This window comes from Taudactylus pleione, unplaced genomic scaffold, assembly GCF_031769625.1.
Source record: "Taudactylus pleione unplaced genomic scaffold, aTauple2 ptg001716l, whole genome shotgun sequence".
Lineage (NCBI taxonomy): Eukaryota > Metazoa > Chordata > Amphibia > Anura > Myobatrachidae > Taudactylus > Taudactylus pleione.
This window is the reverse complement of record NW_028286113.1, coordinates 106,073-121,737: the sequence shown is the minus strand read 5'-3', so window position 1 is coordinate 121,737 and position 15,665 is coordinate 106,073. Positions and strand designations below refer to the sequence as shown.

Genomic DNA, 15,665 nt, shown 5'->3' with positions numbered 1-15,665 from the left:
AGGTATTAGTAGCAGGGAGAGGGGGGTTATATTACCACTATATAGGGCACTGGTAATACTTCCCCCTGAGTACTGTGTATAAGAGTACTGTGTATAGGAAGAGGTATTAGCAGCAGGGAGAGGGGGGTTATATTACCACTATACAGGGCACTAGTAATACTTTCTCCTGAGTACTGTGTATAAGAGTACTGTGTATAGGAAGAGGTATTAGTAGCAGGGAGAGGGGGGTTATATTACCACTATATAGGGCACTGGTAATACTTCCCCCTGAGTACTGTGTATAAGAGTACTGTGTATAGGAAGAGGTATTAGTAGCAGGGAGAGGGGGGTTATATTACCACTATATAGGGCACTGGTAATACTTCCCCCTGAGTACTGTGTATAAGAGTACTGTGTATAGGAAGAGATATTAGTAGCAGGGAGAGGGGGGTTATATTACCACTATATAGGGCACTGGTAATACTTCCCCCTGAGTACTGTGTATAAGAGTACTGTGTATAAGAAGAGGTATTAGTAGCAGGGAGAGGGGGGTTATATTACCACTATATAGGGCACTGGTAATACTTCCCCCTGAATACTGTGTATAAGAGTACTGTGTATAGGAAGAGGTATTAGTAGCAGGGAGAGGGGGGTTATATTACCACTATACAGGGCACTAGTAATACTTCCCCCTGAATACTGTGTACAGTTGTAGAAAACGTATTTCACAAAAAAAAAGCCAATAGAAAAGCTAATACAATGATACATGGGCTATGTAACAACTTAAAGAGAAGACTTGAAGACCTAAATAGAACTAAGAGAAGAGAAGGGAGAGGTGATGAGTTAATTGGAGGAAAACTAATTGGGAACTTGCAAATGGCAGCGTAACCCTGGAAGGGATGATGGCCAGTACTTCTCAGGTCAGTACTGCTGTATAAGCTTAAACTGACTCTGAAGGAGGAGAACGTCCCAGCAATATACTTTTACACATACTGCTGCCTTCAGCTTAGGGGGAGGATCTAATCCCAGGAACAGATCTCCAATAAATCTCAGAGCCAAGACTTAGTGATAGACCCCCGACTTACGAATGACCCCAGCAGACCCAATATACACCCCCTAATAAAAACTGAGAGATCCAGGAGAGCGGTCTCCTAGCCAACTATGGAGGCACCAAACTTACCTTTCATGGAACAAGTGATGGTCCCAGAGTCTTAGTGCACAGCATATGTCACCCATAGCGTACACCACCGTGACCCGCACCAGCCCCATGATAGGAGCAGAATCTTCAGCAGACTATGATCTCCAATATTGGTGACTTAGCGCCCTCTGTTAGCATCTACTTCTGCAACACTTCCATTACAAACCCGTAGGATGGACCATCACCGTCCATCTTAGAAGCCGCTTCCCAGCCACCGCCCAATACATGTTAGACTCTGTGCGTCTCAATCGGTCCTGTGACTGGACGCACACACTTTGGACACACAGTACGACTATTTAGCTACTTAGGTGCAGTAGAAAAACGTTGACCATGATAAGTGGAATATCGGCATTGTGTCCAGATCGTGCCTTGAAGATTCCTGAGACTGTAGCTCTTTCCAGGAACACCACAGAGGAATATTCAACAGGGTCTATTTCCTCAGTGAGGTCCTAACAGATGAAGGCATGCAGTTCATGGGACAACTGCCCAATGTCTCAGGGAAAAGTGCAGAGTCATGCTACTCCATACAACCCCAGACGAAAGGGCAGCTCAACAAGAATCTGAGTCCACCTTCAAGTTACTATATGGTCAGAGTCCAGGGAGCCCTCAAACTGCCTGTACAGGATGTCTCTGTGGTGGAGTATGAGAAAGGATCAGCGATCAGTTACAGAGCCTCAGGGGTCTTGCAGAAACCCTGGATCATCACAGACCAAGCAGGAATCTTGGCATGATCGTGGGTGCATGATGTTGGGCTGAAGGTGCCCGAGTTCCTGACTGCCCAAGTTGAACCATGCATGGTCACAAAATACCAAGTGTCATGTGATGTTCATTTTAAGCGGCATATTGCCTACCATGTAACATGTTTGAGGCATACCATGAGCATGTGATGGTTTGCTACTTACCGATGGAAGTACCAGACAACGATCCACTACCCGATCTTCTCCCAGATGCCAATGGTGAAGGCGGTGTAGGTGAGCAACTCGGTGCCCATAGGAGGGAGCAGCTGAAGTGAGGCCCGATTCTGTAAGAAGCTGTGGACGAAGATCCACATCAAAGGAAGTCAGGGAGGCGCTAGGATAAGTACAAATGAAATGTAATGTGTTGTATGTGCTGCAAGTACCTGCGGCACAGAGCCTCTGCCGCCGGAACAAATGTTCCAGGCTCCAGAGTTAGGAGTGTGGCACGATGGGGGTGAGGGACAGACGGCACCTGTGTGCAGAAGGGAAAAAGTGTGCTGCAGCCCGGACCAAGTCTGGTGGTTGTGACGGTACGCAGTTAATCCCCGGGGTGCCGTGCTGCACCGGGAAACAGTACCAGCACTTCCCAGACTGCAGGGGGGGAAGTCTGGCGCTCAGCGCCGGGCACTGTATGTGCTGCAGTGTTCTGAGAACAGGGGGAGTAGCTCCCATTGCCGCCAGCAGGAAAATGGTTAAACTCACAGTGCTGGGACTAGTGTACCAAAGGCAAGTATAATAAAATAAACTGTATTCAAAATTTATATTGCGCTAAAGCGCTGCAGCTCTTGGGTATGTGAAGCCGTGTGATGAGCATTAGGCACAGAATGTAATATAAAAACAAGGTTAAATGTAATTGTATATAAAAATGTGCCTGAAACACTGAAGTGTCAAAAGTCATGGGATAGGTGCCTAGTATCGTGTAGGACCCATCCTAGCCCAGCAAATTGTAGCAACGCGACGTGGCCTCGATTCCACAAGTGGATGGAAGACCTGTGGAGAGATGCTGACCCATACTGTCTGGATAGCTTCCCGCAGTTACATGATATTTGTAAGTACGGGATCTAGGGTGCAAATGGACCTGTCCACCACGTTCCAAAGATGCTCCATTGGTTTCATGGCGGGTGTATGTGGTGGCCATACCATTTATCGGAACTCTCCAGAATGACCCTGAAAATAATTTTGTACAATGTGAGACCGATTTTTGTGGGGGGTACATGAAGTCGATGAAGGGCTGCAAATGGTCATCAAGCAAAGCAACATATCGGTTACCGGTCAATGACGGGTTCAGGCAGACCAGCGGACTCAACCCATGCCACGTGAACACACTATTATGGAACCACCACCAGCCTGCACAGTGCCTTGTTGACAACTGGAATCCATGGCCTCATGGGTTCTGCACCACACCTGAACCCTGCCATCGGACCACACCACATGTTGCCAGTCCTCCAGGATCCTATGTCATGAGCCCAGGTGAGACAAAGTGTCCCCTGTCATAGTGGTAACAGAGTACTTCGGGTGGGTCTTCTGCTCCCATATCCCATGGAAGATAAAGAACGCTGCACTGACCTGCTGGATATGCGTCAGGTACCTCCTGCATTGAATGTGGATGTGATTTGAGCCAGTGTCACTTGTCTGTTACTATGGACAATTCTGGACAGATGCTGCTAGTCACGATCATTAAGCACCTGTGGTTGGCCATTGTGCTGTCCACAGTGGGTGGTAATGCCTTCCATGAGGTATTCCCGGTACCCGTGTCACACCATATATAATGGAATGTTAACTTCGGAATTGGAATGTCCCATCCATGAGACACTATCATTCCCCTTTCAAACTCTTGCCAAGATTGGCCTAGCCGGTGTTCACACTGACTCACGAGATGTCAGATTACAAATGATGCAGGTTTAGGCATTTCGGAGAGGTCACAGTACGTTGACGACACTTACCATTACCTCTGCATACTGCTATCCCAAATATGCACTTACTTTTTTCCGAGGTCGTCTAGGAGGATCTGGAGCCCTCCATGGGCTGCTGGTTCCCCCTGTCCCCATCCCAGGGAACTAGAATAACTTGTCCTGCAGCCTCAAGGCTCAGAGTGGTATGAGGAGGTGCAGAGAGTTGGCCAGTACAGCCAGCTAATTGCTGACTGGAGTTCCACACTCGGTGGTCAGGAGTCTGATGCCTGGGGATCTTGTCTACCTACCTCTGGAGCCCAAATGCAGCCAGAAAGGGTGGTCAGGTCCCTTAGCAGAATTTTGGAAGGAAAGTCTTGGAGGGAATCATCTCCCCAGTCCAGACGTGATGGCACCTGGGCGGAGGCTATCTGGCCAGGTGGTCTCAGACACAGAGTAGTGACCACTCCACACTATCCATTAGGGACAATGTGAAAAGCGTGCATGCACAGCACATACACTTTGCTTGATTAGTTAAGGGACCCAGGAGGGGCTCACCCTCTTCCGTTTTGTGTGTTGGAACTGCGTGACCTGAGTATGTGATAAAAATGTTATCTATAAAGCACGTGTCTCCTAAGAGGACTCAAAGTGCTTTACATTTGCCTTTATAGCATAAAATACAAACAAGCTTAAGAAGGGACATTAGTGAGACACTTGTTTGAACTGGAAACTCTTGAGTCTATTTTTGATGGATTCCAGAGTGGAGTCTTCTCGAACTGTGTGGGGAAGCGAGTTCTACAGAGTCGGAAACACAAAGCTGAATGCCCGACCCCCAATCGAATTCAGGGAGAGTCTAGGTACTCGTAATAGCCCTTCGTCAATGGATCGCAGTAATCGAGTGGGGCAGAAAGTGATCAGAAGCTGCTTCAGGTATCTCGGGCCCTGGTCATGTAGGGCCGTGAAAGTCAATGAATAAGCCAATCTTGAAAATGATTCGCCATCTTACAGGCAGACAGATAAGGGAGAAGAGAGTGGGTGTTATGTGGCTGAAACGGGGCTGGTTGGTTAATAGCCTGGCAGCTGCATTTTGTACCATCTGCAAGCGGTGCAATTATTCTGCTGGGAGAACCAGGTAGAGGGCGTTGCAATACTCTAGGCCTGATGATATAAATGCATGTATGACTTAAGGCAGATCTTCTGAGGGAATTGTGCTTGATTCTGGCTATGTTCCTCAGATGAAGGAATGAGGATTTGATTGTGGCTGATACCTGATGTCTAAGTGTCTAACGAGATTCCGCACATGTTCTTTATGCCCAAATGTAACTGCAGCCTATCATAAGGAACTCTGGGCCTATTTCAGACCCGCTTGCGAGCGCTGAGCGCTCGCAAGCGGGTCGATGTTGGCCCAGTGCACAAGGGAGCCGGCTCCGTCGTGCGCATGCGCGAGACCCGGATAGCGACGGCCAAGCCGTCGCTATGGGTCTCGCTACAAAGGGGGCGTGCTGACGATGTTGAATGAGAGCACGTCCCCTTTGGTGGGCGTGCCGGGGGCGTTGCTGCCCAGACGGAGGCGTTCCCATGGGAACACCTACCGTCTGGGGCCGGCCCCGCTGACATCACAAGTGATGTCAGTGGGAGTGCTCTCGGCTCTGATAGAGCCGAAAGCACCCACAGCTATGCGAGCGGCAAGGAGGCCGCTCTAAAATTAGGAAGGACGGCCCTGATTCAGAGCGAGCGCTCTGTCAGAGCGTCCAGCTCTGAATCAGGGCCTCTGTTTTACCAGGGTTCACTAGCAGCCAACTGTAAATAAAGGGTTAAATAAATACGTGCCCCCCCCCCCCCACCCCAATCCGTAACCTGCCCTGTACCTGTCAGCCTGAACTAGTACTGACAAAAAGGGGGAATAAACGGCATGGTGCACCCCCTATTCTACAATAACCAGGTCAGGCAAAATAACTTTGCGAAGTAGTGATGGTCTAAATTTTTCCAAAAAACATATCACCGAAATCTAATAAAGACTTTTCATTATAACTTTCCACAAACATACAAAAAAAAAAATCTCATTGAATTATGGAACCAAAATGATAATATTGCTATATTAGATATATGTGGCAAAGGCCAAATATCAGTGTGTGCCGGTAACTGTGTTATTCCCCCTCATATATCACTGTACGGTCCCATCCCCACTATATAATAATAATACCACATATCAGTGTGTGCTGGGAGCTGTGTTATTCCCCCTCACATATGACTGTACAGTCCCCTCTCCCCTATATAATAATAATACCACATATAAGTGTGTGCTGAGAGCTTTGTTATTCCCCCTCAAATCACTGTACAGCCCCATCCCCCTATATAATAATAATAGCACATATCAGTGTGTGATGGGAGCTGTGTTATTCCTCCTCATATATCACTGTACAGTCCCCTAACCCTATATAATAATACCACATATCAGTGTGTGCTGGGAGCTGTGTTATTCCTCCTCATATATCACTGTACAGTGCCCTCTCCCCTATATAATAATAATACCACATATCAGTATGTGCTGGAAGCTGTGTTATTCCTCCTCATATATCACTGTACAGTCCCCTCTCCCCTATATAATAATAATAGCACATATCAGTGTGTGATGGGAGCTGTGTTATTCCTCCTCATATATCACTGTACAGTCCCCTCTCCCCCTATATAATAATAATACCACATATCAGTGTGTGCTGGGAGCTGTGTTATTCCCCCTCATATATCACTGTACAGTCCCCTCTCCCCTATATAATAATAATAGCACATATCAGTGTGTGCTGGGAGCTCTGTTATTCCCCCTCATATATCACTGTACAGTCCCCTAACCCTATATAATAATACCACATATCAGTGTGTGCTGGGAGCTGTGTTATTCCTCCTCATATATCACTGTACAGTCCCCTCTCCCCTATATAATAATACACATATCAGTGTGTGCTGGGAGCTGTGTTATTCCCCCTCGTATCACTGAACAGCCGCCTCTCCCCTATATAATAATAATACCACATATAAGTGTGTGCTGGGAGCTGTGTTATTCCCCCTCAAATCACTGTACAGCCCCATCCCCCTATATAATAATACCACATATCAGTGTGTGCTAGGAGCTGTGTTATACCACCTCATATATCACTGTACAGTCCCCTCCCCCTATATAATAATACCACATATCAGTGTGTGCTGGGAGCTGTGTTATTCCCCCTCATATATCACAGTACAGTCCCCTCCCCCCTACATAATAATAATACCACATATCAGTGTGTGTTGGGAGCTGTGTTATTCCCCCTCATATATCACTGTACGGTCCCCTCTCCCCTATATATAATAATACCACATATCAGTGTGTGTAGGGAGCTGTGTTATTCCCCCTCATATATCACTGTACAGTCCCCTCTCCCCTATATAATAATACCACATATCAGTGTGTGCTGGGAGCTGTGTTATTCCCCCTCATATATCACTGTACAGTCCCCTCTCCCCTATATAATAATACTACCACATATCAGTGTGTGCTGGGAGCTGTGTTATTCCACCTCATATATCACTGTACATTCCCCTCTCCCCTATATAATAATAATATCACATCTCAGTGTGTGCTGGGAGCTGTGTTATTCCCTCATATATCACTGTACAGTCCCCTCTCCCCTATATAATAATAATACCACATATCAGTGTGTGCTGGGAGCTGTGTTATTCCTCCTCATATATCACAGTACAGTACCCTCTCCCCCTATATAATAATACTACCACATATCAGTGTGTGCTGGGAGCTGTGTTATTCCACCTCATATATCACTGTACAGTCCCCTCTCCCCTATATAATAATAATAATAACACATATCAGTGTGTGCTGGGAGCTGTGTTATTCCCCCTCATATATCACTGTACAGTCACCTCTCCCCTCTATAATAATAATACCACATATCAGTGTGCGCTGGGAGCTGTTTTATTCCACCTCATATATCACTGTACAGTCCCCTCCCCCTATATAATAATAATACCACATATCAGTGTGTGCTGGGAGCTGTGTTATTCCCCCTCATATATCACTCCACAATCCCCTCTTCCCTATATAATAATAATACCACATATCAGTGGGTGCTGGGAGCTGTGTTATTCACCCTCATATATCACTGTACAGTCCCCTCTCCCCTATATAATAATACTACCACATATCAGTGGGTGCTGGGAGCTGTGTTATTCCCCCTCATATATTGCTGTACAGTCCCCTCTCCCCCTATATAATAATACTAACACATATCAGTGTGTGCTGGGAGCTGTGTTATTCCCCCTCATATATCACTGTACAGTCCCCTCTCCTCTATATAATAATAATACCACATATCAGTGTGTGCTGGGAGCTGTGTTATTCCCCCTCATATATCACTGTACAGTCCCCTCTCCCCTATATAATAATAATACCACATATCAGTGTGTGCTGGGAGCTGTGTTATTTCCCCCCATATATCACTGTACGGTCCCCTCTCCCTATATAATAATAATAACACATATCAGTGTGTGCTGGGAGCTGTGTTATTCCCCCTCATATATCAGTGTACAGTCCCCTCTCCCCTATATAATAATAATACCACATAGTGTGTGCTGGGAGCTTTGTTATTCCCCCTCATATATCACTGTACAGTCCCCTCTCCGCTATATAATAATAATACCACATAGTGTGTGCTGGGAGCTGTGTTATTCCCCCTCATATCACTGTACAGTCCCCTCTCCCCTATATAATAATAATACCACATATCAGTGTGTGCTGGGAGCTGTGTTATTCCCCCTCATATTTCACTGTACGGTCCCCTCTCCCCTATATAATAATAATACCACATATCAGTGTGTGCTGGGAGCTGTTATTCCCCCTCATATATCACTGTACAGTCCCCTCTCTCCCCCTAATAATACAACATATCAGTGTGTGCTGGGAGCTGTGTTATTCCCCCTCATATATCACTGTACAGTCCCCTCTCTCCCCCTATATAATAATAATACAACATATCAGTGTGTGCTGGGAGCTGTGTTATTCCCCCTCATATCACTGTACAGTCCCCTCTCCCTATATAATAATAATAGCACATATCAGTGTGTGCTGGGAGCCGTTTTATTCCCCCTCATATATCACTGTACAGTCCATTCTCCCCCTATATAATAATAATACCACATATCAGTGTCTGCTGGGAGCTGTGTTATTCCCCCTCATATATCACTGTACAGTCCCCTCTCCCCTATATAATAATAATAGCACATATCAGTGTGTGCTGGGAGCTGTGTTATTCCCCCTCATATTTCACTGTACGGTCCCCTCTCCCCTATATAATAATAATACCACATATCAGTGTGTGCTGGGAGCTGTTATTCCCCCTCATATATCACTGTACAGTCCCCTCTCTCCCCCTATATAATAATAATACTACATATCAGTGTGTGCTGGGAGCTGTTATTCCCCCTCATATATTACTGTACAGTCCCCTCTCCCCTATATAATAATAATACTACATATCAGTGTGTGCTGGGAGCTGTGTTATTCCCCCTCATATATTACTGTACAGTCCCCTCTCCCCTATATAATAATAATAGCACATATCAGTGTGTGCTGGGAGCTGTGTTATTCCCCCTCATATATTACTGTACAGTCCCCTCTCACCTATATAATAATAATAGCACATATCAGTGTGTGCTGGGAGCTGTGTTATTCCCCCTCATATATCACTGTACAGTCCCCTCTCCCCTATATAATAATAATAGCACATAGTGTGTGCTGGGAGCGGTGTTATTCCCCCTCATATATCACTGTACAGTCCCCTCCCCCTATATAATAATAATAGCACATATCAGTGTGTGCTGGGAGCTGTGTTATTCCCCCTCATATATCACTGTACAGTCCACTCCCCCCTATATAATAATACCACATATCAGTGTGTGCTGGGAGCTGTGTTATTCCCCCTCATATATCACTGTACAGTCCCCTCTCCCCTATATAATAATAATACCACATATCAGTGTGTGCTGGGAGCTGTGTTATTCCCCCTCATATATCACTGTACAGTCCCCTCTCCCTTATATAATAATAATACTATATATCAGTGTGTGCTGGGAGCTGTGTTATTCCCCCTCATATATCACTGTACAGTCCACTCCCCCCTATATAATAATAATACCACATATCAGTGTGTGCTGGGAGCTGTGTTATTCCCCCTCATATATCACTCTACAGTCCCCTCTCCCCTATATAATAATAATAGCACATAGTGTGTGCTGGGAGCGGTGTTATTCCCCCTCATATATCACTGTACAGTCCCCTCCCCCTATATAATAATAATAGCACATATCAGTGTGTGCTGGGAGCTGTGTTATTCCCCCTCATATATCACTGTACAGTCCCCTCTCCCCTATATAATAATAATAGCACATATCAGTGTGTGCTGGGAGCTGTGTTATTCCCCCTCATATATTACTGTACAGTCCCCTCTCCCCTATATAATAATAATACTACATATCAGTGTGTGCTGGGAGCTGTGTTATTCCCCCTCATATATTACTGTACAGTCCCCTCTCCCCTATATAATAATAATAGCACATATCAGTGTGTGCTGGGAGCTGTGTTATCCCCCCTCATATATCACTGTACAGTCCCCTCTCACCTATATAATAATAATAGCACATATCAGTGTGTGCTGGGAGCTGTGTTATTCCCCCTCATATATCACTGTACAGTCCCCTCTCCCCTATATAATAATAATACCACATATCAGTGTGAGCTTGGAGCTGTGTTATTCCCCCTCATATATCACTGTACAGTCCCCTCTCCCCTATATAATAATAATACCACATATCAGTGTGTGCTGGGAGCTGTGTTATTCCCCCTCATATATTACTGTACAGTCCCCTCTCCCCCTATATAATTATAATACCACATAGTGTATGCTGGGAGCTGTGTTATTCCCCCTCATATATCACTGTACAGTCCCCTCTCACCTATATAATAATAATACCACATATCAGTGTGTGCTGGGAGCTGTGTTATTCCCCCTCATATATTACTGTACAGTCCCCTCTCCCCTATATAATAATAATACCACATATCAGTGTGTGCTGGGAGCTGTGTTATTCCCCCTCATATATCACTGTACAGTCCCCTCCCCCTATATAATAATAATACCACATATCAGTGTGTGCTGGGAGCTGTGTTATTCCCCCTCATATATCACTGTACAGTCCCCTCTCCCCTATATAATAATAATACCACATATCAGTGTGTGCTGGGAGCTGTGTTATTCCCCCTAATATATCACTGTACAGTCCCCTCTCCCCTATATAAAGATAATACCACATATCAGTGTGTGCTGGGAGCTGTGTTATTCCCCCTCATATATCACTGTACGGTCCCCTCTCCCCTATATAATAATAATACCACATATCACTGTGTGCTGGGAGCTGTGTTATTCCCCCTCATATATCACTGTACGGTCCCCTCTCCCCTATATAATAATAATAGCACATATCAGTGTGTGCTGGGAGCTGTGTTATTCCCCCTCATATATCACTGTACGGTCCCCTCTCCCCTATATAATAATAATACCACATATCAGTGTGTGCTGGGAGCTGTGTTATTCCCCCTCATATATTACTGTACAGTCCCCTCTCCCCCTATATAATTATAATACCACATAGTGTGTGCTGGGAGCTGTGTTATTCCCCCTCATATATCACTGTACAGTCCCCTCTCACCTATATAATAATAATACCACATATCAGTGTGTGCTGGGAGCTGTGTTATTCCCCCTCATATATTACTGTACAGTCCCCTCTCCCCTATATAATAATAATACCACATATCAGTGTGTGCTGGGAGCTGTGTTATTCCCCCTCATATATCACTGTACAGTCCCCTCCCCCTATATAATAATAATACCACATATCAGTGTGTGCTGGGAGCTGTGTTATTCCCCCTCATATATCACTGTACAGTCCCCTCTCCCCTATATAATAATAATACCACATATCAGTGTGTGCTGGGAGCTGTGTTATTCCCCCTCATATATCACTGTACGGTCCCCTCTCCCCTATATAATAATAATACCACATATCACTGTGTGCTGGGAGCTGTGTTATTCCCCCTCATATATCACTGTACGGTCCCCTCTCCCCTATATAATAATAATAGCACATATCAGTGTGTGCTGGGATTTGAGTTATTCCCCCTCATATATCACTGTACATTCCCCTCTCCCCTATATAATAATAATAGCATATATCAGTGTGTGCTGGGTGCTGTATTATTCCCCCTCATATATCACTGTACAGTCCCCTCTCCCCTATATAATAATAGCACATATCAGTGTGTGCTGGGAGCTGTGTTATTCCCCCTCATATATCACTGTACGGTCCCCTCTCCCCTATATAATAATAGCACATATCAGTGTGTGCTGGGAGCTGTGTTATTCCCCCTCATATATCACTGTACAGTCCCCTCTCCCCTATATAATAATAATACCACATATCAGTGTGTGCTGGGAGCTGTGTTATTCCCCCTCATATATTACTGTACAGTCCCCTCTCCCCCTATATAATTATAATACCACATAGTGTATGCTGGGAGCTGTGTTATTCCCCCTCATATATCACTGTACAGTCCCCTCTCACCTATATAATAATAATACCACATATCAGTGTGTGCTGGGAGCTGTGTTATTCCCCCTCATATATTACTGTACAGTCCCCTCTCCCCTATATAATAATAATACCACATATCAGTGTGTGCTGGGAGCTGTGTTATTCCCCCTCATATATCACTGTACAGTCCCCTCCCCCTATATAATAATAATACCACATATCAGTGTGTGCTGGGAGCTGTGTTATTCCCCCTCATATATCACTGTACAGTCCCCTCTCCCCTATATAATAATAATACCACATATCAGTGTGTGCTGGGAGCTGTGTTATTCCCCCTAATATATCACTGTACAGTCCCCTCTCCCCTATATAAAGATAATACCACATATCAGTGTGTGCTGGGAGCTGTGTTATTCCCCCTCATATATCACTGTACGGTCCCCTCTCCCCTATATAATAATAATACCACATATCACTGTGTGCTGGGAGCTGTGTTATTCCCCCTCATATATCACTGTACGGTCCCCTCTCCCCTATATAATAATAATACCACATATCAGTGTGTGCTGGGAGCTGTGTTATTCCCCCTCATATATTACTGTACAGTCCCCTCTCCCCCTATATAATTATAATACCACATAGTGTGTGCTGGGAGCTGTGTTATTCCCCCTCATATATCACTGTACAGTCCCCTCTCACCTATATAATAATAATACCACATATCAGTGTGTGCTGGGAGCTGTGTTATTCCCCCTCATATATTACTGTACAGTCCCCTCTCCCCTATATAATAATAATACCACATATCAGTGTGTGCTGGGAGCTGTGTTATTCCCCCTCATATATCACTGTACAGTCCCCTCCCCCTATATAATAATAATACCACATATCAGTGTGTGCTGGGAGCTGTGTTATTCCCCCTCATATATCACTGTACAGTCCCCTCTCCCCTATATAATAATAATACCACATATCAGTGTGTGCTGGGAGCTGTGTTATTCCCCCTCATATATCACTGTACGGTCCCCTCTCCCCTATATAATAATAATACCACATATCACTGTGTGCTGGGAGCTGTGTTATTCCCCCTCATATATCACTGTACAGTCCCCTCTCCCCTATATAATAATAATAGCACATATCAGTGTGTGCTGGGATTTGAGTTATTCCCCCTCATATATCACTGTACGGTCCCCTCTCCCCTATATAATAATAATAGCATATATCAGTGTGTGCTGGGTGCTGTATTATTCCCCCTCATATATCACTGTACAGTCCCCTCTCCCCTATATAATAATAGCACATATCAGTGTGTGCTGGGAGCTGTGTTATTCCCCCTCATATATCACTGTACGGTCCCCTCTCCCCTATATAATAATAGCACATATCAGTGTGTGCTGGGAGCTGTGTTATTCCCCCTCATATATCACTGTACAGTCCCCTCTCCCCCTATATAATAATAATACCACATATCAGTGTGTGCTGGGAGCTGTGTTATTCCCCCTCATATATCACTGTACAGTCCCCTCTCCCCTATATAATAATAATACCACATATCAGTGTGTGCTGGGAGCTGTGTTATTCCCCCTCATATATCACTGTACGGTCCCCTCTCCCCTATATAATAATAATACCACATATCACTGTGTGCTGGGAGCTGTGTTATTCCCCCTCATATATCACTGTACAGTCCCCTCTCCCCTATATAATAATAATACCACATATCAGTGTGTGCTGGGTGCTGTGTTATTCCCCCTCATATATCACTGTACGGTCCCCTCTCCCCTATATAATAATAATAGCACATATCAGTATGTGCTGGGAGCTGTGTTATTCCCCCTCATATATCACTGTACAGTCCCCTCTCCCCCCTATATAATAATAATAATATAACGACATATAACACATTACCTTCTTAGAGGATGGAGGAGGAGTCAGTCAGTGAGTGATGACATCAAAGCACGAGCGTCGTTTCTCATTGTTGTGTACAGGACTACAAGAACATGGCCTCCTCGCCGCCTGCTTCCTTCTTAAGCAGTATGTGAACCACAGGAAAATGGCCGTCCGACGATTTAAACGAGTTTTTACTACAATTTGTCGTCATATAGATCGGTCTCTAGTGTTCACCTTTCCAGTTTTGTTACTTGTTTCGCGCATGCGCGTTACTACGGCAACCGATGTGACACCCCGGCGGCCATGTTGGATTGGGGCAGTGGGATTAACAGGGTGAGGTGATATAATTATGTCCCCGGATAATGAATGGGTGTAACAGAGATGTGAGAGGCTGCTGGTTATTATTCCTCTATGTATATGTTCTGTGTGTTATACTACATACATGTTACATGTGTACATTATCCTGTATGTTATATTATACACTGTATGGTATATATTATAGATCTGTACTATACTGTATATTACACACCATGTATGTATATTATATGTACTGTGTGTTATATATTATACTACATACATGTTATATGTGTACATTACACTGTATGTTATATTATACACTGTATGGTATATATTATATATCTGTACTATACTGTATATTACACACCATATATGTATATTACATGTGCTGTGTGTTATATGTTATGCTACATACATGTTACATATTATGTGTACATTACCCTGTATGTTATATTATACACTGTATGGTATATATTATATATCTGTATTATACTGTATATTACACACCATATATGTATATTATATGTACTGTGTGTTATATGTTATACTACATACATGTTACATGTGTACATTACCCTGTATGTTATATTATACACTGTATAGTATATATTATATATATATATATGTACTGTACTGTATATTACACACCATATATGTATATTATATGTACTGTGTGTTATATGTTACACTACATACATGTTACATGTGTACATTACCCTGTATGTTATATTATACACTGTATGGTATATATTATATATATGTACTATACTGTATATTACACACCATATATGTATATGTACTGTGTTTTATATGTTATACTACATACATGTTATATGTGTACATTACCCTGTATGTTATATTATACACTGTATGGTATATATTATATATATGTACTATACTGTATATTACACACCATATATATATATATATATATATGTACTGTGTTTTATATGTTATACTACATACATGTTACATGTGTACATTACCCTGTATGTTATATTATACACTGTATGGTAAATAGTATATATCTGT

The 15,665-nt window shown here is 43.8% G+C and overlaps 1 protein-coding gene across 2 annotated transcripts in view; it reads right to left on the bottom strand.

Moving 5' to 3' along the window:
* The window catches only part of LOC148439544 (uncharacterized), a 49,282-nt gene extending 34,853 nt beyond the window's left edge, over positions 1-14,429 (bottom strand). Inside the window, exon 1 of one of the 2 annotated variants that reach the window (XM_088464604.1) lies at positions 14,355-14,429. The gene's annotated coding sequence lies outside the window, so the exon portion shown is untranslated. Of the gene's footprint in view, positions 1-2,079; positions 2,186-14,354 lie in introns of those variants that run through there. The other variant, XM_088464605.1, reaches the window with a different exon arrangement.
* Between the last annotated feature and the right edge of the window lie 1,236 nt (positions 14,430-15,665).